A 20,965-nucleotide genomic window follows, 5' to 3' on the forward strand; every position below is an offset into this window, starting at 1 on the left:
ACTTCTGTCTATGGAGCAGATGATGATAGCAGCGGCAGAAGTTTGTTCTTGCAGACAGACAGACAGATAATCCTAGAATGATAAACCTCATAGATAAACTATTCAATGATCTCTCATAGATACCTTTACTGTTTTGTACTACGCTTTGAAAGTTTTTCCATGGAGTTCATAGGTTTGCTGCAAAACATCTGTGCATGTTTGTTGGTTGCAGACCAGTGATCTGATAATGCTCATCTCCAATATCTTGAGTCTATCATCTTGAGTAATATAATGATGGTTAAACATCTTCACCTCCAGGACACTGCTCACATAACGCGATGCAGAATATTACTCTATGTACAAAGTATACAGTTCCCAATGTTGTATAGCCTAATAATCTGTAGTCTGTTCCTCATCGCTGGCACACTCATTTCTAGAACGGCTTCATAGGACTATAATTATGTTCTGCAGGAGTAATATTCATACATAAGCACCGGAGGCTCTTGGGCTTCACTTCCATTTCCCCATCTTATATAACGATGACAGATTTTTAATTGTAAACAATATTCAGTATATCTAAAGCCATACGCTAGAATTTACAAATCTTGGGCCAACACATTGCCCTTTTTATGTGTTTTGATCATATAATATTATTGCAGTATTTTATATCCCTCCATTCGACCAGTACAAGAAGAAGAAAAAAAAAAACGGTAGCATTCAAGGTAATGGACCGGCCATAAATAAGCAACGCGCGATAAATACTAAAGCACTTTTTTGAGTTGGGGAAATATGGCAACTAATATTACTCCCCTAAATCCAGGCTGGGATATAATATATGGCGATGACCTAGTGGGGAATTCCACCAATCCAGAAGAAGGCTATAATCAACAGAATTTATCGATACTTCAAGGATGAACAGACAGAAGTACAGGCTGATGCATTTCGGTGAAGGATTTGCACCTTCTTTGGGCCATTACAGAATGAACAACAAACAATAATGTCCTTAAAGCGTGTGTTAGTTCACATGCGTGTATTTCACCTGTACTTTTGCGCGCCAAAAGTCCCCACTAAAGTCAATGGGGATGCACAAATGCATGCTATGAGATGCATGAAACTCTACAGAATTGTGCAGGAAATAGAACTCATATGGAACTCCTTGGACTTCATAGCCATTTCAACCAATGCATATTTTTTTGGCCATGCCTTGCGTTTGGACGTAGTATAGTAAAATATGTCGATGCACGCAAAAAAAGCATAGTTCGTTCTGCAAAAACGTGGCGCTCATGTGCGGACAAATATTCATATGCCCATGTGACGCCAGCCTTATTAGGGTAGATACACACTCTCATTAAATAAAAGGTCACATGTTACATCTACAAAAAAAATGACGTTTTTTTTTCCTTAATACTTGAGCACCTCTGTGTGACCTCCATCTTTGGTCTGTGCACCATTTTTTTTCTCTGTATACCATGCGTTTTTCTCATTTGTAAAACAAAATTGACACAAGCCCAGTTCTTTTTTTCCCCTGCATATTACAGAAAAACAGACCTCACACAGACTGCGCACGGAGGACCAACCATGTGCTATCCGTTTTTTCCGCTTCCATTGACTTGAATGAGAGAGTCTGTAAAATGGATCAGAATATCTGTAATACATGCAATGAGTTTACTCACGCAGTCCGTGTGTAATCCATTTCCTTATTGGACGACACACGGATAAAACAAGTGCCATCGTGCTGGGGGCGTTAGGGTGATAATCCAGAACATGTAACACCCTTAACGAAAGCAAGAAGCTCATGTAAAAACATATAAATTCAAGTCAATGTCAGGAGTGCTAAAAGGTATGTACACAAGTGTAAGTGCATGCAAATATATGGAAATCTTATTCTTAAATCGATTAGCGACTCAATGAACTTTATATAACCATATTAAACCTACAAACATCAGATAGCGATTGAGCAATTCCCTAAGGCATTTAGCTAATAAAAGAGAACCATTCAAACCCCTTAAGCCCCAAGTACACAAAAGAAATGTATATGCACCTGCATTACATAATATATATCCACATAGGCTGCTTTATATGGCTATCAATAATGAAATTAACAAAACTTCTAATCTAATGGCCTCCACAAACCACAATTGATATAATGATAAGAAAACTGCATGGTACAATAAACCAATGGATGACCGATTGGTTAGAATGGATGCACAGGTCATTTTAATACAAATGATAACAGATTGGAGATAACATAAAACCACAAAGGAATGGCGACGGGTCATAAAATACAAAGGGGGGAAGTATACAGAATAAAGTAGGCTGGAAAAACATAGAAAATGTCTAAAAAAAAACTATCAAAAATACCCCTGATCTTTTTTTTGTTTCTTTTCTAAAATTAAATGCGTTCCAACATCTCAATTAAACCTCTAAGGAATAGTGCGTCCTTTCTAAAAATCCAAGACATTTCGTTTTTACAAAATTTTGGGAATTTTCAGGTGTACAGGGGTTACTTCCTTTGTTCAGTGGCGTAGCTCTTGGGGTCACAGGGGTCTCAATTGCAACCCTGAGCCTGGGGGGGCCCGAAGGGACCCTCTGCTTAACGGTTATCCAGCTCCAGTTCCCGATGTCTTACACAGAAGTTACTTTCCTTTCTACACACACAGGCAGACGCAGGGGCCCCAGCGCTTCTCACTGTGCATCCAATCCTATGAACTGTGACCTGCTGTCACCCCCATGTCTGTATACTAGGCTATAGTACATAGGAGGCGACACATGGGGGTCATACCGTAGTATATAGGAGTGGAACATGGGGGGGGGGGGGTACAGAAGTGTCATAGTATGCAGACTTATCCACAAATCCCCTAAGAATCTGCAGCACATCCAATGCAGATTTCACCCCTGCCACTTTGAAAGGTATGAAATCTGCAGGGAATTTCTATAGGTGACATATGCTAATACTCTGCTCCACCTACCATGCTATAACTATGGCTACTACATAATTAGCAATGGGCTATCAAAAGTCTATCATCACCTCTCAAACTGCATTATTGTTCTGTAAGTGGAAAAGGGAAAAAGCAGCTTCTTATCGGACGCAGCAGCAGACTTCTATCTGAGTGTATTACCGTGTATTTACCTTGTGACGGACATCCATAAAGAATTACCTGTCCGTTTACCCATTACACACACTTCTCCTAACTGCTCTTCATATGCTGTTGTGAAGGAATAATAATCTTAAAATAATCTAATAACACCATTATCACACATAGTGAATAGGGATCATCTGTCTCCAGTATACATAAGACTAAAACATTTATGTAAGATACTAACAAGCGCTACAAATATATAATGTATTCCCATCTACTAGTGTTACAAGTCTCACATCCAAAGGCAGTCACAGAGTACCGAAGGCCCCTGTGCAAAGAATGCGCCTACTTCCCCATCTCCAACCCCACCCCTCAAAAAAAAATTCATTCATATGTTTTTATATATATTCAGGTACTAGGAAAGAGATAAGGACACACTTTCTTGACGAGATGTGCATAAAGAAAAACAAAAATATGCTGCTGCATGTGCCCTTACCCATACAGACCTAGGAACAGTGGAACAAATAGCACTAATATGTTACCCCAGACCTCATTCCAAGATTTCATCACATAACATGTATATAGTATGATGTACAAATATCACCATTCCTGTTACCTCCATACTGTCACTAAACAAAACCCCCTATATTAAGACCAACATTACAAATAATAATGCCCAAATAATAGCAGCTCGCCATGATCACTTATTACCACCACACTGTGACGAATACCGCTATACTGTCACTGAATAAAGGCCACTACAAATAAGATCAATAATAACACTGTATGAGTACCAAATAATACCCAAGACTGTAACCACATAATACCACAATACTGTTAGCACATAGACCAATAGTATCCCCAATACAGTGACCCTGGGCAACTGGCAGTATGTTCACCCCTGACTGAAGTTCTTCAAAAAAGTATGCTTGGTGGAGCACATCAGTGGATTCTTAAGCTCCATTCATATGGCGTTCTGCACCCCATCTATGGTGTCCATTTGAGGGTCCTGTCTGGTGAAAACAGGATTCATATGAAACCTTGGATGGACCCACAGGCTGCCATTACTGATCCGTTTTGGGGTAAAGGATTTCCATCTTCCATATAAAACTTTCAGCAGAGTTTTCAATATTGGTTGGCAGGACAGAAGGGAGCCTCACCTCAGAAGCTGGTGTCACGGTACAGATACACTGCCTTCTGTCACAGACCATAACCAAAGCATTATTGTCTTATAGACACAGTGGCAGACCACCATAGCCTGCCCTGATAGCCAAAACACATTTGCTTTGGTGTTTGAAATGACAAAGTTAATTCTCTCTGGCTCACCCAGTCACTGCAGTCTGTGGAGGGTAAGAGCCAGCTACCAAAGTAGATAGAAGGACTCTCTGGATTGCGGCAATGGGTGCAGGTAGTGAATCACAAACAGTGCTAGCCTTCTCAGCACCATCAGAAAAACTTCTCTGCAGTATGAACGGTGATGGCGCAGTCCCAGGCTCCGTTTAGTCAGTGTACGTTGGGCCCCCTTAACCCCTTTGGGTCCCTTTGCAGCTGAACCGGCTCCACAGGCAGTATGTCCACCCCTGCTCACATGTTTATATAGGACTCATAAACAGTGATGCCCATCTAAATCTTGTACACAATCTCAATTCTGTAAGATCATAGTTTAGCACAATACTATGATAATGGTATTTTCCATATGCTGCAAAAGTTATGTTTAATCAGAGTAGTTGAAATTTTAATGACTGACCAAATATATTTGTCAAAGGTCCACTCCGCCTGCATTATTTAGAAGTTGGGCTGCTGTATGTGTTGCGTGTATGTCGTGTCCTGAATGAACTATACACAGGAGTCACTAATTTGTACACTATTGCTACTTATGAAGTGTAGGATTGCAGTTCACAGAATAGCCTGTAGAGGGCTATAGACAGACATTCTGATACCTAAAGAGAGAGAACACCTGTGGGTTTGGCAGATAAAAGGATCAGCTCCTACCACACTCAGAGGAAAGTTAACAGCGCAGCAGAGCTACAAGGGCTGCAAGCCTGAGGTCCTGTGTGGACCAGTGGAGGCCTTGAGTCTGACAGGGAGGACAACCCTAGACTCACACCATAGTAGGGGTATGCATAATGAACTGCGTTGTATGCTGTACACATGTTTGCTGTGATATGGAAATAAAAGGCTGGCGAATCCAGATATTCCCTAAAGATACTGCCTCGAGGTGAAGTTCTTGAGGTATTGCCAACCATCCTGCGTGAAAGATGGCGATCCTGTAGGCGAGTAACCCCAACTTGCCACAGATGATGTGGCCAGGAAATAACAATACTGCTGCAAATCCCTGGTTGTCAAGCATGTCCTCAGGCTTCAATACATGAACAGATTGTGTTGATTTCCTCAAGAAAACAGTAAAAAAAATGTTGTAGAATTCTTTGTAATGATCTGGCAGCCTAGTCATACGTACAAGAGCCACTAATATTGGTTTTGGATGAGTAGTTAAATGTCCCCATTACCAAGCAGCCTTTCGCACATGACCCCAGACTCACATACAGATGGGTTATCATCAGCGGTACTTTATTGCTATCCCTAAATCCTCTATTTCCATATTTCTTCTTTTCTCATTTCCTAGGACCATTTTCAGGTTGTGCTAGTTCTCTCTCTATATTCCTTCTGCTCCTTTCTTCTCCCTCCCTCTTTCTCTCCTCCTCCTGTTCACTGTCTCTCTCCTCCTCCCTTTCTCTCTGCTTTTGCTCTAATGCATTTCATGAGCTTGCGCTGATATTCAATACAATCTTTATTCACTCCCCTGAGAGGTTACCCTAGGGGGGTCAAGCTTCCAAGTGCAGTCACTATTTTCACTGGGGTACATAAATGGAGGGGGGCTGATTTAGGGAGGCGATTGGATCAAGGAAGAAAGCTATTTATCTACCGTATACGAAAATCTTCTCCTGTCTACAAGGGCTTCTGCACTGCGATGTATAAGAGCGGTGAGAAAGATGCCTTTCTATATTTCCTTCCTCATCTCTCTGCATTTCTTTCTATCTCAATGCGTTTTACAGGAAATTATCTGGTTTGATGCCAGATTTTAATATTCCTTACGTACCGGTTCTTCTATTGCGCTATAAAACTGATTCTTAAAACTACTTCTGAGGCTCCATCTGTGAATGCCCCATAAACTATTTATTATCACATACATCTAATAAGCCTTCCCTGTAGACATGATACATTGTATCGTTTTGTCTCCTGCCGGATACAAGGTCATTATTTTGTCATATACATATTTGTTAGAGAGAACTTCTCTCAGATTGCTGTGTACAATGTCTCCATGTTAGACCATCGCTCTGCTTTGGCATTAATTGTACATATTGTAGCTGTCCATTTAACTCCTCTCCTTACCTCATCTGACTGATCCTTACAATGTAATTCAGGATTTCTTACTAGTAGCTCCAGTTTACGCTACCAGGTCCATTTCATGCTTCCGCTCCGGCTGAAGAGAGCAGAACGCCCACTATTGCATCTCCTCCTATTCCACCCTAGATCCTCACCTACGAATGTGTTCTACTATGCCCATACATAACAGGATGGCAATATTAACCCTATGCTGACCTATAATGGTGGGGTCTCATTTTTAAGATAAAAAGGGACCAACTCCACACTCTTGGTTTTGATGTCTCCTCACGTCTGCTTCTGCCGCCTCTCACCTCATTAAGAAGCCTGCAAAGCTTAACAAGTATCAAAACCAGCCTATTTCGCAATCTTGCCTTTTCCCCACCTTCTGTTAACACATTAGGAGCTCATACACTTAGATTCCGGTTCATCTGACAATCGCACACGTTATTACCAAGAAGTTTAATTAGCCTGAGACGTTACTTGGGTTCACAGCACATAGACAGCACTGTCTGTTCTCACTTCTCTCTCTCCCTCCCTCTCTCCTCTATCATTCTCTCCTTTTTTTTCATCAGCCTGTTTTTACATTGTGTGTACGCCTCCAGGCTCTGTTATATCTGCCACATTTCTCGATTCATGGCTCGTGTGTATGTGTGATGTTATATTCTGTTGTGAGAAAGAGAAAGAAAAAGGGCCAGATAGCTAAAAATATCTAAACTCCACTCATACATCCAGCACAAAGCACTCCAACATCTTTGTCTTTAGACATTGTCTAGTCAACAAAGGTGTTTATTAGCGGGTCAGGTGATTGACGGCGCCTGAAACTACACTAAAAAAGCTACAAAATAAAGAGAAGAGCATAATGTCGAAAGCAACTGCTACAACAGGTCTTTAATGGGTTCACCTTTGGATCAGCTGTTTTGTTACCTTCGCTTTTTCTTTGTCTATTGCAGGTACATCTCCACGTTACGGGATTTTCTATGTTAGCGATCCCATATTCGGCATATTAGCAATGGGCGCGGGTTAAATAGTCACAATACCTGCTTATTAGCACATGTAGTTCTCCAACGTCAATGATGACTGAGAGGTTTGTGTAGCGCCAGACACAACACAACCATTGTAAGCAATATTCGGCATGGTAATAGGACTTAAGGCAACGACTCATTGACGAAGAAGAGAGTAATTAGCAGGTTTAACAATACCACAGCGCGCGCTCTCTCTTCACTATAAACATCTTATTATCGCTTGAGCAAAGGTTAGATTCCACCAGATTGTATCTGCCTTCTTTAAACCGTATCTTTCTCCTTTTCCTTCCGTCCAGGTATTAAAACACTTCTCGAAAAGTCAGGAAGGTGCAACATCGCTGGAAGGTTTTCATTTTATAATCCCATGGAAAACCAAACTCGAGTGTACAGTCTTCCTTCCGCGCTCTTCCAGATATAAGTAGTCATCACTTTTCACAGCTCCAAAAAAAAGTCAAATAAGTACTTGATGTTGTCAAGAAGCGAAATATTGGAAAGAAAGATTCCTGGTGCTCCCACTTACTCGGGAGAGGAAGATCAAAGCACCACTACTTGTCTGATGAAGAGTCCCTAGGTTTCTGCTGGTCACGCAACATTGCACTTCTTCTATATGTACAACCCCTCCAACTATACCCTACCATGAAGCAGGGGCGCTCATTGTAAAGACAAGGAATAGTAGGGCTGAAATAGAAGAAAATTATTTTTCTACTGAAAAGACGTAAACAAGCAAGAGGGAGAAATGCTTTAATTCAGTATATTGGCCCAGACGGTGGAATAAGGCCTGTCAAGTGCAGGGAGAGACCTCCTGTGGATTGCACTTTTTATATTTACCACCCTTTGTTGGATTTACAAATTTCAGGGATGTGAACTGAAAAAACAAACTACTACTGAAAAAGACAGACGAATAAGAAGATACAAATGCCGTCCTTTTCCCACTAAGAGGTATGTAGATCATATGGGGGGGGGGGGGGGGTTGTACTGTATTCCTACTGGTATTAAGAGCGGACTGCAGAAATATACATTTCACTTTGGAAAACAACTTGATGTTTCTGGATAAAAAACATAAGTCCATAATTTATAGAAATGAATCATTTATAAGGACGGCCTGTGCAGGGAGGACTTTGCATTTTTGCCACCATGTTTGTGTTTTTTTTTTCTTCCCAGTTTCCCCTTTACGCTTCAAAAACATACTTCATATAGTTGGCTTTCGATGAAATTGAGCCTAATGTGTCTGAAATAGAAAATTAGACTGTGAGCCACATTGTGGACAGGGATTGATTTGACAGAGTAACAGGCTGAAGAAAAGACTTGTGTCCATCCAGTTCTAGCCATGTATGATGACTCTTTCTGAGCAGCACTGTGGAATAAGTTGGCTTCATTTCAGCAATAGGAAATAAATGTTTTATAGGAAGATCCGTATATAGGATAGTCAAGCATACATTTTTTAATTACTTTTTATCTGGAACGTAGCTTAGTGTGAGAGAAAAAAGATAAGTATGCCAACTGGTTGAGTCCAAGCTGATGAGTCCAAGTTATACTACCTAAAACATTTATCACCTATCCAGAGAATAAGTGATTAATGTATGATCGCTGAGGATCTGACTGCCAAGACCTCCCAGAATCACAAGGACGGTGCATCCCAAGCCCCACTAGAGAATGGAGTGGTCTGCACATGTGTGACCGCTGCTTCATTCACTTTCTTTGGCTAAAGTAGTGAATGGAACAGTGGTCATGCGTGCACACCACTAGGGGGATTTGGGTGCACCCTACATCAGGAGGAGCTGAGCAAAATGATATATAGTTTCGTGGGAAAAGATTAAAGGATTACTTTTATTATTCAGTTAAATCCCTCTTAACCCTTTCCAATCCAATTTTGGATTCAGGGTTTCCTAAAAGGCTTTCTCTTTTTGCTGTTATACAACGGTGTCATCTGCTGGCTAAATCCAGTGTGTGTTAGCCAGAGAAGCTCCGACAATGGAGTTGTTGGCAATAGATGGTAAGAATACCCTGTCGGACATCTTCTGACATTGGAGCCGTACAAGCTTCAATCAGAATGTAGGAAGACGTCAGACCGTGGATTGGAAAGGGTTAATTCTTAGGTTAGGAGCCCAATGGTCAGTGCCATCAGCGATTGACCATTATTTCTGTATGCACTCATACAGGGAAGACTGTCAATCACTGATAGGCACGCCCACTGGACTCCTAAGGATAGGAAGAGCAATGAGTTAAATGAATACATTTTATATATATATATATATATATATATATATATATATATATATATATATATATATATATATATATATATATATATATATATATATATATATCAGTCTTCTCAGTACATCCTGCTCTATAACATAATTGCATGCTCAATCTGACAGGCTTCCTTTAAGGCAATTCCTCCTCTTTATGGTCCCTATACACAATAGGACCACAGATACAATTCACATTTACTCCTCTGTCATTTACAAGACACAGAAGCTGCAGTAATCAGAGCTGCATATCACTTCACAAGCCGCTTTCTATGTATCAGCTACCGAGCAGGTAATAACCGGAGGTGACAAATAACAATCATTTTACATGCAGCACTCCTAGAAATGCTTTCCTGCTAATGTCATCTTTGTGTACAGATGTGATTCTTCATGAACTGTCACATGGGAGGAGAAGTACATTAACACAGCAGTCAGGACTGATAGCATTTCCCTGACATTTGAGTATTAAGCATGAGATACATCACTGGTGGATGGAATAATGTTGCAGTGACAGTCAATGGGGAAAACAACAAGTTGGAAGGAAAGAGCTTGCAAACAAAGCTGGAAGATTGTAAGGGTCTCCCTCCAGACGGTGATCATAGGAGAACATGTGGGTTTAACAGAAAGTGTCTCTCAAGCCTTCACTAGCTCATTAATCTTCAGCAAACTAGTCTATGTCCATCTGTTAGGTATACATGGGTTAAGGGGATAGCTCTGCCTTATGGTAGAAGACATAATTGTAGAAGAGGACTGATACATATTAGTGTTTGTAGTATACATATACGCCATCAATATATTAGATACTATCTGGCCATCATACCCAGTCCTTTACCTGCTATATATATATATATATATATATATATATATATATATATATATATATATATATATATAGTAAGCAAGTGAATAGTCTGTTTTTGATGCTGATGTATTGGAAGCACGGAAAATGAGGAATCATAATGATCTGAGTGACTGTGACAAGGGCTAAATTTGATGGCTAGATGACCAGGTCAGAGCATCTCCAAAATTAGTCCAAGAACGGAGAGCTGGTCTGGTGCCCAGCGACAGGGTCACAGGCATACAAGGCTCACAGATGGCGGTAGGAAGTGAAGGCTATCCAGTCTGGTCCAGTCTCACTAAAGAGCTCATGTAGTACACATTGCTAAAAAGGTAATTTTGGCTATGATAGAAAGAGCTGGTATTAGTGTATCTTGACGCCACCAGGAATTCCTGGTGGAGTCAAGGTTGACAGGGGGTGATGCACCCTGTAGCTGATTGGGTGCAAAGGGTGTTCAGCATGAAACCCACTAAACATTCATAGAAAAGGCATACAGCGGCCGCTGCCACACAGCCCAAGGATAAAGTTCCTTCACCGGCTGTGGCCGACAAGCAGCAACCCCCAAAACGTCGGCAGCAGGGAGGCCATACCGAAGTGAGCATAGTTTGCCTGCAGCGGCCGCAATAGAGCAGTGTTGCCGTCGGCGCAATGGCGGTGACAGTGGAGGTCCGGGGCGGAGACGGAGGCTGAGGGTGGAACGGAGAGGTGAGCAACCGTGCACCTATCATGCTTGCCTGCCGGCACGGAGAACACACGCTGCTGCATCTGCATACATGTTTGCCAGCGATGCAACCTTACCCTCAGCCTTACTATAGTACTTAGCCTTACAATATGACATGTAACTACTGCGATGTTACACCCCTAACATGGCAGCATTTACAGGTTATAATGTAAGGCTAAGTACTATAGTAAGGCTGAGGGTAAGGTTGCAGCGCTGGCAAACATGTATGCAGACTGCGCTGCTAGGACCTTTATACCTTCACCCTATCGGGAGCTAGGGGTGTGAGAGGGGCATTCCTCCTGTCAAACTCCTAGCTTCCGCGAATACCTAATGCTTGTACCCCACACCGATCATTCGCACAATGTCACAATGCAGCTCTGTCCCCCAACTGGTGACTGTTACAAACTACAACTGGTAGCGCGCCTGAATAGCCGCGGGTAGTTGGAGGTTTGCAAGAGTTGGAGAGCCACAGGTTGGAGATAGCAGTAAAAGGATACATTTGGGATGGGGTGCACAACAGTGGTTGTCTTTTTCATATGTCAAAGCCCCCTCTTTCTACTGATACAATGTATGAAGCGTTGCAGTGTTTGGGGCCCCCAACCAGCACCTGTGCCGGACCTCCAAATGTCAGTGCAGGACCACCAGTAGCTTTGTCTGTGTCAGTACTTCCAATCTGATATTGAATGCTATTAGCTCGTTGACTGCTTTTATGTGGAGGTAATTCTCTCTTCTTCCTTCTCAGCAAGGATGATATCTTAATTACATGCAGACGTTTCTAGAAGTATTTGATTAGAAATGCTTTGTTTTCAAGGAGCTGGGTTTTACCTTCGAAAACTGACTTCAGTACAATTATTTTTCTATTTTGCATGCAGCATTCATGATTATCTCCTCATTCCATTTACAATTACCCCAAGAAATGCACCGCAGAACACAAGATTGCTTGTAATGCTAATGAGGGCAGTCACAGGATGGAGGTGTATGTATGTTGGTACAGGTACAGATGTAGCCATCGTTACCATGACCAGCACACTGTGATTGCAGCATTGTAGTACATTGTATTTAAGGTATTTTAACACATTGAATGTCAAGTTAACGTTTGCTAATTTCTATGTATTTGGGTGTACAACGCTGTATACCAAATGTAAACCGCAAGACCCATGGGCTGAATCCTGCCCCCAGCCTAATTCCATGTGGCCGCCGGCTGTGCATTAAAACTTTAAAAAAATTCATCTCAGTCAGCTTGCAGCAGCGCTCCGGTGGGAGTGCAGTCTGTGACCGCTGACCTTCACCCTGGTATCTGCATGTGCCATCCTGTACGCAGCGGAGACGCCCAAGTGAGAGATCAGCATGGCGGCCACTGGCCCGAAGCTGCGGACTGGGTGAGTGGAAAGCCTGTAGGAATGCTGCCCCGCCTAGAGGTCAATAAGGGGGTTGCTGTTACTACTGGGGTCACATACTAATAGGGCCACTATGATAGACACTTGTACTACTGCGCCCACTATGGCGGTCATTATTAGGGCTTGTTCACATGGCATAAGCGCTCACACGAACAAACCCATTGGAATCTATGGTTCTATTCACTGCGTATTATGCATGCAAAATGGCGCGCGTATTACTTTGTGCAAATGTAAACGAGCCCTTAATATACGCTTACAGTTGGCCCTTTGAAGGCAACCATAAGACTGATGTGGCCCTCGGTGAAAATGAGTTTGACCCCCTGATCTATATACGTTCCCTGGAAGATCCCATCCGTCTGGCACCCGTGGCATCTGGAAATAGGATGTTTAGTCATCTGGCCGTAACAAGTCTGGCATCTGGCGGTGCAGCCCAGCTGGCATATTGACTTCACTACCCGCATGATGTACTGAGAATGCGATACTGTACAAGAACCTCTTTATAGAGTTTTTAACAAAATTTTCCTAAGAAGCGTGATAAAGCTGCAACATGTGAATGCATCCTTAAAGGGGTTGTCCGGGTACACAGTTACTTCTTCGAAATTTAGAGTCAAATGAGTTAAAACAATAATACAAACTGTACTTACCCGTCCTCAGCCCTGGCGACCCAACACAGCAGCCCTGCGATCCTCCCGGTTTGTGTTAACAGCAGAAGTCAGGTGACCGCTGCCTGCCAATCAGAGGCCGCAACCTCACCACCTGTTCTCCTGGCTTTAGTGCTCACATCCTGGGTGTCATGATGCCAGGAGGTCAGAGTGGTGGCGCTGCAGCCTCCGATTTCCAGGCAGTGGTCACCTGACCTGCATTGTCAACACAGACCAGGGGGATCGTGGGGCTAAAAACCAGTAAATAATGTTTGTTTTAACTCATTTGGCTCTAGTTTTGAAAAGTGAGTTTGTACCCAGACAACCCCATTAAAGAGAATCTGTCACCCAAAATAGCTATTGTTTTAAAGGAAACCTATCAGTGAATTGGACCACCATAAGCTGCTATCCCATGATATAGGGGCTGTAGGTGTGCTATCAGTAATGCCTTAGGCTGGGTTCCCATGGGACGGAAATCTCGCAGCTTGGCCGCACCAAAAAGTCGCAAGATTTCCGCGGGAGAGACGCAGCTTCAAAACCCACGGCATTTACCTGCGCATTTAGGAGCGGTTCGGCCGCCGGCATTCCGTTGCGGCTTTCTCTCCCCATAGAGAGGAGTGAGGCGGCAATGGGGAAAAAAAAAAGAATTGTCATGCTGCGGCTGTCAATTCCGCACCACATTGCCAGGTCTGCCCGGCTTTGCCACAACGGATTGGCCGCCCCGTGCACATGGCTGGCTAATCCTGGGATTAGGAGCCGCGGGTGGATTTGCTGCACAGAAATTCTGCACGGAATTTCCGCGGCAAATCTGTCCCATCTGAACCCAGCCTTAGAAAATGCACTTTCAACAACTCATGTGCCGAATGCAAATTAAGATCCAAGTGTCCGCTGGGTGTTTCTTCAGCAGGCAAGTGAGCTGTGACCTCAGCAGTAACCCCCTCATATAGGTTTACTTGGCATCTACTTGCAGAGACATCCAGTTTAGATGGGAAGGCTTGTGGTGGAGATCACAGGACACCCGCTGAAGAAACCCAATGGTTCAAAGTGCTGTTCCTAAGGTATGCTGTATTACTGATAGCGCACAATTAAAGGAGGTCAAAACCACTGACAGGTTTCCTTTAAGATATCTATAAGTAAAAGGTTCCCTGTTTAGAAAATCTATTTTCAAATGCCCCATTAAGGTATACTAAGTTAAAGGGAAGATTGAACATGGTGTCAGCAGGTTATAGAGCAGGAGGAGTGGGAAAAGATTCTAGTAATTTATTAATTTCTATGCTTAGAAGTCACATGGGCGGTATAGTCAGTATTGGCAGCCTTTCCTATATGAAGATGCATGCACAAACAATTGTCAATCACTGATTAGGACCGCCCACTGGACTCCTAAGCATAGAAATGAATAAATCATTAGTTTTAGTGAACCGTTGTCCACAAAGTTGTATGTCATTCTGCTTCGCTCGTTTTGCACTTAAACACGGTGCCTGCCGATTGGACAGCATCATCAACATGAGGAGTTCCCTTTTAAATCCCAAATAGTGCTCTAGGACTCAGATCAGTGTTTATCCAGCTGCTGGGATTCCCAAGAATAGGGCAGCTATTCACGTGGCTGTACTTACAGAGGTGGCTATGCTTGTGCCATCAGTCTTTCTTGCAAGGATTGAGAAATGCAGTAACTGCAGAGAACCCAGAACCTGGAAATATGGAGGTAGTAGAATCACACAAGCATGCACATCTGGATAACGGACCAGCAGCAGGGACCCTTTGTCCCGTACTGCTGGCGTACAGAAGAGAGGGTTTGAATTAGGGAGTAAGGATAGAGGCATCTCGGCTGACTGTACCATGTGTTTTAGATGCCATTTTGACATGTTGGATTGATGATTGGGCACAGACATAGGCCTCCTGTATATAGAAGGGAGTCTGCATGGTGGCACAGAGTCCCATATGACTTTACAGACTGTAATTGTTGCTATACAGTGTTCTGTTGGATGCCATGTGTATGCAGCTGTTCTCTCCTAGATGCAATGCTTCTAGGAAATAAAAAGATTAGTGCATACAGCATCCTTTGGCGCATGCAACAAAAAAACCTCTGTATAACTCCATACAAAATCAAAGACCTACAGAGATACATAAAAAGCCCCATGCACTTCTATGGGTGTTCTATTATGTCTCCGTACAAAGCGGCAGTGTGCAGAAGCCTTATTAGTAGATCCAGGCAGCTAGTAGGAATGGGGATAGTCGGAACAGCATGACATTGTCTAATATCTAAGCTTTAAAGGATAAGACCGGCACTCACGTATGCTTCGCAGAAGCTGTTGCTCATTTATTTCCATGCAGGAAGCGATGTGATGCGTTTCAGCTCCATAAGAGTCTTTCTATGCTATATGGCTTACAAAGTGCAGTATTGAAGCATAGTCATTGCACCGTGCGCCACGGATTCACAGTAACAGAGTGCCAGCTGAGCTTCCCATATATCCATAATTACTCCGCTTCACACGGGTCTGGTCCGTGTAACTGTTTGCTGTTTGTGTGGTTAAAAATCTGGTTTGCTACTGATTTAAAGTCAACATAATAAAGGTAATAACGTACAGTCCGTCCATGGTGAGGAAAGAAAAATGGCTGGGCTGATATGTGCAGAAACTTTACGTCTCACCAGCATCATCCCAAATAGATTTTTAATAAAGGGGTTACAACCCTGCTTCAATAGGAGCCCTGAATTAAGAAAATAAAGTGAACTATTCGCTATCCTTCCACTGCTGCAAGGAGCCAGCGCTTCAGCCCCGCTGTGGTCCCGGTGATTAATATGATAGATGATGTCACAGGAAATCAGGGGACCGCTTCAACAATGAGAAGCTACAGTGTCATCACTCATTCTCCTGGCATTGGCGTTGACATGCTGAGCACTAGGATGCCAGGAGTTCAGGAATGTGACGTTGCAGCCCTTTCATTGGCTGCAGCAGTCCCTTGGTTTCCTGTGACATCATTTGTCACAATAATCACTGGGATCACAGCGGGGCTGCAGCGCTGGATTCTGGCAGCCGTGGAAGGATAACTATAGTTCACTTTATTATTTTTTTTAATTCAGTGGTCCTATTGAAGTAGGGTTGTGCGGAGCTGAAATCAGATCTAAAAGCTTTGGAAACACCTGATTTACCTATATGGGAAATGTGGCAGATTGCTCCAGTCGTTTGGCCGTGCGTAAAGCACAGATAACAGAAATTCATTCTTATATACTTCCAGGACAGCCTGTTATTGCAGGACCACTTGGAAGGTGTACAAACTAGCGGTGCTAGCAGTATAAAAGCTGTGGGCCCAGAGAATGACTACAGGGTGCCTATGGCCATTACAGCCTGTTTATATATATTTATGAGGACCACTAACAGCCGTCATATTAGCGCTGAAGACAATTTGCTTGAGAATAGTTGCAGATCAATAACTGGAATAAAAGCTGGACATATGTTTTCTTGCTATGAGGCGTTTAGGGTTATTAGAAGTGCTTAAACATAGTTTATAGGAGTTACAGAGGTGTCTGGTATTTGTCAATTATTTTCCAATGAAAGTTTGTTTTACGCATTATCGCAGTCCGTTCCTGTTAGTCACCTCTGCTGGGTATTAATACGGTAACATATCAGTCTTTATTGGTCACATTCTTGATTTGAGTGTAAATTCAGGTTTATGTGCATTTCGGGGAGGATTTCTTCCAAGATATGTAATCAATGTAGAAGCATATGGTGGTTGTGAAGCAGCTGCTGTGAGCCGGGATTCTGCATAGATTTAGAGTTGCCTGAGGTATACGTGAAGAAGTAAAGTTAGGAGAGGTTATGATTTACTATGGAGACTGTTTTCTTGGGGTGTATTGGAGAAGATGAAGACCTATAAATCAGAGGCAGAGCTTCCCGTGATGAGGCGCTGGCAGGACTGTTAAACACGTACTAAATACAGAATGACACCCGTCCGCTGGTGCCGGTCAGCAATATTTTTCCTTGCCCTTATTTCAGTAAAAGGTCAGCGTGACAACTATTATGTATGACTTTTCTCAGTTACCATCAGTATATCAATAAGGCCGGTAACAACAATGGCGGCTTCAGGCCAGCGTCACATACAGCATCCTGCAACATGTTAGCCTTACTTGTGAAGCATTGTAACTAGAAACGAGCAAACGTGCTCATTTAGAGCAATTACTCGAACGAGCATCGCTTTTTTCAAGTAACTGCCTACTCGTGGGAAAAGATTTGGGGGGCGGCAGGGGGAGACAGAGAGCGCAGCCTTAGGGTTCTTTCCCTTTTTCTGTACGGCCAGCTAATATACGCTGTTGTGTAATGCATTGGATTCCAATGCATCAGATCACATGGCCGTATTCCTGAGACACACAAGCGCCCGGCCAGGCCAATATAGCGCCGGGCGTTTTTACGTCAGGCACAAAAGATTGTCCTGGAACTATCTTTTGGGCCGGAATACGTCGGCCGCTGCATGGACTCCTCCCTCTGCTCTCCTCCCCCTGTGCAGGCTAACCTCTGCTCTCCTTCCTGCTTGTTCTTTGCAATGGGAGTCAGTGGGAAGGGGGCAGTGACTGCCCGTCTCGCCTCCTTCCATTGCTGGCTGCGGACAAGGGGTGGGACGTGGGCGGAGCTAAGCTCTCACCCTCTCCCTGCCCCTTGTCCATAGCCATCAATGGGAGGAGGTGGGATGGGATGGTGCTTAGCTCCGCCCCGCCCCCTCCCATTGCAAAGAACGGGCAGGGAGGAGAGCAGAGGTGAGCCTGTGATAAGGAGGGAGGGGAAAGGGGTGATGGCATAGTAGTCTAGGCGTATACGCCCCGGGACCCATGCTGTCTGAACGGGTACACAAACGTTTGATTAGTGCGCCCGTTCACCAGTTTTACCTCTCCCTACGTAGCGTATTTTGGCCGGCCGTGAAAACGTCTGGCCAATATACGCTCATGGGAAAGAGCCCTTAGGGTAGGAGTCATATAGCAGATGCAAAGTGGCTAAAGGCTCCTGGTTGGGGCAGTTTTGAAACTAATTAAGAGTTATCGTTTTGCTAATGGCTGTATTAGGCCGGTCTCACGCGACCGGATTTAAATTTGTGAATTTCGCGATCAGCGTCCGTGCTGACGATCTGCGTTAAAACGCAGGCATTGAAAGACATACATTCTAACACTTTCCATCACACTCATGGATACAAATTGCGCATTCCGCAAGCAGAAAAAAATTGTATCATGCTCTATTTTACTGTGGAAACCTGTATTGTGTATGAACACCTGCGCGCCACTGCGGTCATACACAATACAGTTAGGTGCCATACGCAGGGTCACCGGTCGGGCTCATGGCCAGAATCTGCTTTAAGCCTCCCGCATGCAGAATCCGACTCGCTTGTGTGAACCCGGCCTAAGGCAAACCACATGGCCATTAACAATCAGTTAGCACTCTAGATATGTCAGTGCTATGTAAATAAAGATTATTAGAATTCCTTTGCAGCCCACATGGACTGAGGGTTTTGGTAACTGTGAGACCCTATCCTCGGTATGATGCACCCATAAACTGGACATTTGCATAGACTCATTCTATATGAAATGAGGGGTTTGGTATACATAGTTATCTCTGTAATGTCTTGGAAGGCCTCGTTCACACAATGCAGTTTTTTTGATGCCTGTTCTTTTTGGTGAAAACCAGGACAAGATCAAAAAAAGTGAAGTATAATGCTCTAGTCAGATTGGCATCATGGTTTATTATATTACTGGCTTAATGATAAATATCTGTAATGATTCATGTGACCAATGCATCATTAAAAAATATGCCTTGTATTACTTATGTGAATGTGCAATCCTCAGACGTGTTTCACTTTTTTCAATGGGAAACATCACATCCCACTCACATGCACATTGCGCGGCATTTGAGTGCCATGCGACGTTTTTAACGCATTGAGGACCAAGCACAGTAAATTTACTGGTCCTGGGCTTTAGGCTGCATTTCCACGAACGTATATCGGCTCGGTTTTCACGCCGAGCCGATATACGTCGTCCTCATCTGCAGGGGGAGGATGGAAGAGCCAGGAGCAGGAACTGAGCTCCCGCCCCCTCTCTGCCTCCTCTCCGCCCCTCTGCACTATTTGCAGTGAAAGGAGGCGGGACAGGGCACGGCTAATTCTCGAAACTTGGCCTCGCCCCGTCCCACCTCCGTTCATTGCAAATAGTGCAGAGGGGCGGAGAGGAGGCAGAGAGGGGGCGGGAGCTCAGTTCCTGCTCCTGGCTCTTCCATCCTCCCCCCCCCCCTACAGATGAGGACGACGTATATCGGCTCGGCGTGAAAACCGAGCCGATATACGTTCGTGGGAATGCAGCCTTAAACCCAGTCAATAGTAAAAATGGTGGGGGATTAAAGCCTCTGCGTCTGCAATCAGAAGCATGTCGGGCTATCAGCAGTTAGTCACAGCTGATAACCCAGAGGAGAAGGCAGGAGGGGTTTTTAACACTTTCTGTCTTCTCCTTCCTTGAGTACACAACGCTCAATGAGGACTGTGTACTGGAAAGTGAAAGTTGAAGTGTAACTTTCACTACGCGAGACGGGGGGGGGGGGGGGGGTCACATGACTGCCAGGATTCCCTGCTACAGCAGAGCTGCAGGGTCATACTAGATCACATAAGATCCCTTAAAACTCTAATATTTTATTTCAAATATCTTAAAAAACACATTGGGCTCGATCATCAACTGATGAAATAAAGGACAGAGACAAGACAACAACAACAAACAAAACACACGTGCTCATAAATGTCACAGTGTTGCCATACAAGGGAAGTTTCAGAGTGAGACTAAATTCATATGTCTAGGATGTAGCTACGTAAATCTCATGCTAAGAAAACTTCCCATTAGAAAACCAATGTTTCAGATCGTATCTCATATAGATCTGGGGTGTTGTAGTGTGATCGTTTTGGGGTCACACCTCCGCACAATATATTGTCCCAGTTTATTGTTGGTTTGGTTGAGCTTTTTCGTTTATTGATTCAATTTAATGCAGTGGTCCCCAACCTTTTTGGCACCAGGGACCTGCTTCAAGCAAGAACATTTTTACAAGGCCCGTCAGGGTTGGGCGGGACATGTGCGGGGCTTTGGTTATATGGGGCGGGGTAATTAGCAGCCCTCCCTCCAGTAACAGGCAGCCCCCCCCCAGTAACAAGCAGCCCCCCAGTAGTAAGCAGCTCCCCCTCAGTAACAGGCAGCCCCCCCCCAGTAACAGGCATCCCCCCAGTAGTAAGCACGCCCCCCTCAGTAACAGGCAGTCCCCCAGTAGTAAGCAGCCCCCCCAGTAATAAGCAGCACCCCCCCCCCGTAACAGGCAGCCCCCCCCCAGTAACAAGTGGCCCCCCCCCTCAGTAACAGGCAGCCCCCCTGTAGTAAGCAGCCCTCACCCCTCAGTAATAAACAGCCCCCCCCAGTAATTAGCAGCCCCCCCAACCCATATACTTACCTCCTCCCTGCTGTCAGCGTCGCTCCCTCTCTGCTTGCCCTGACGTCAGTGTGCAGCCCGGAACGCTTCCTCCCCGAAACCTCTCCTGCGGAACTAATGAGCAGGGGACTCGGGGAGTAGAATCCTGGCTGCACACAGACCTCAGTGTGTGCCGGGATCAGCGCGATTACCAGCGGGGAGCTGCGGCGCCCCTG

General features: G+C 44.1%; 2 protein-coding genes across 3 annotated transcripts in view; one reads left to right on the plus strand and one right to left on the minus strand.

The window, feature by feature from the left end:
* Window positions 1-20,965, minus strand: part of MACROD1 (mono-ADP ribosylhydrolase 1) — a 656,520-nt gene that overhangs the window by 232,384 nt on the left and 403,171 nt on the right. The window lies entirely within an intron of this gene.
* FLRT1 (fibronectin leucine rich transmembrane protein 1) overlaps window positions 7,794-20,965 on the plus strand; it is an 82,296-nt gene continuing 69,124 nt past the window's right edge. Inside the window, exon 1 of the mRNA XM_066583985.1 lies at window positions 7,794-8,404. The gene's annotated coding sequence lies outside the window, so the exon portion shown is untranslated. The remainder of the gene's footprint in view (window positions 8,405-20,965) is intronic.

Source organism: Eleutherodactylus coqui, chromosome 11, assembly GCF_035609145.1.
Source record: "Eleutherodactylus coqui strain aEleCoq1 chromosome 11, aEleCoq1.hap1, whole genome shotgun sequence".
NCBI classification, from domain to species: Eukaryota; Metazoa; Chordata; class Amphibia; order Anura; family Eleutherodactylidae; genus Eleutherodactylus; species Eleutherodactylus coqui.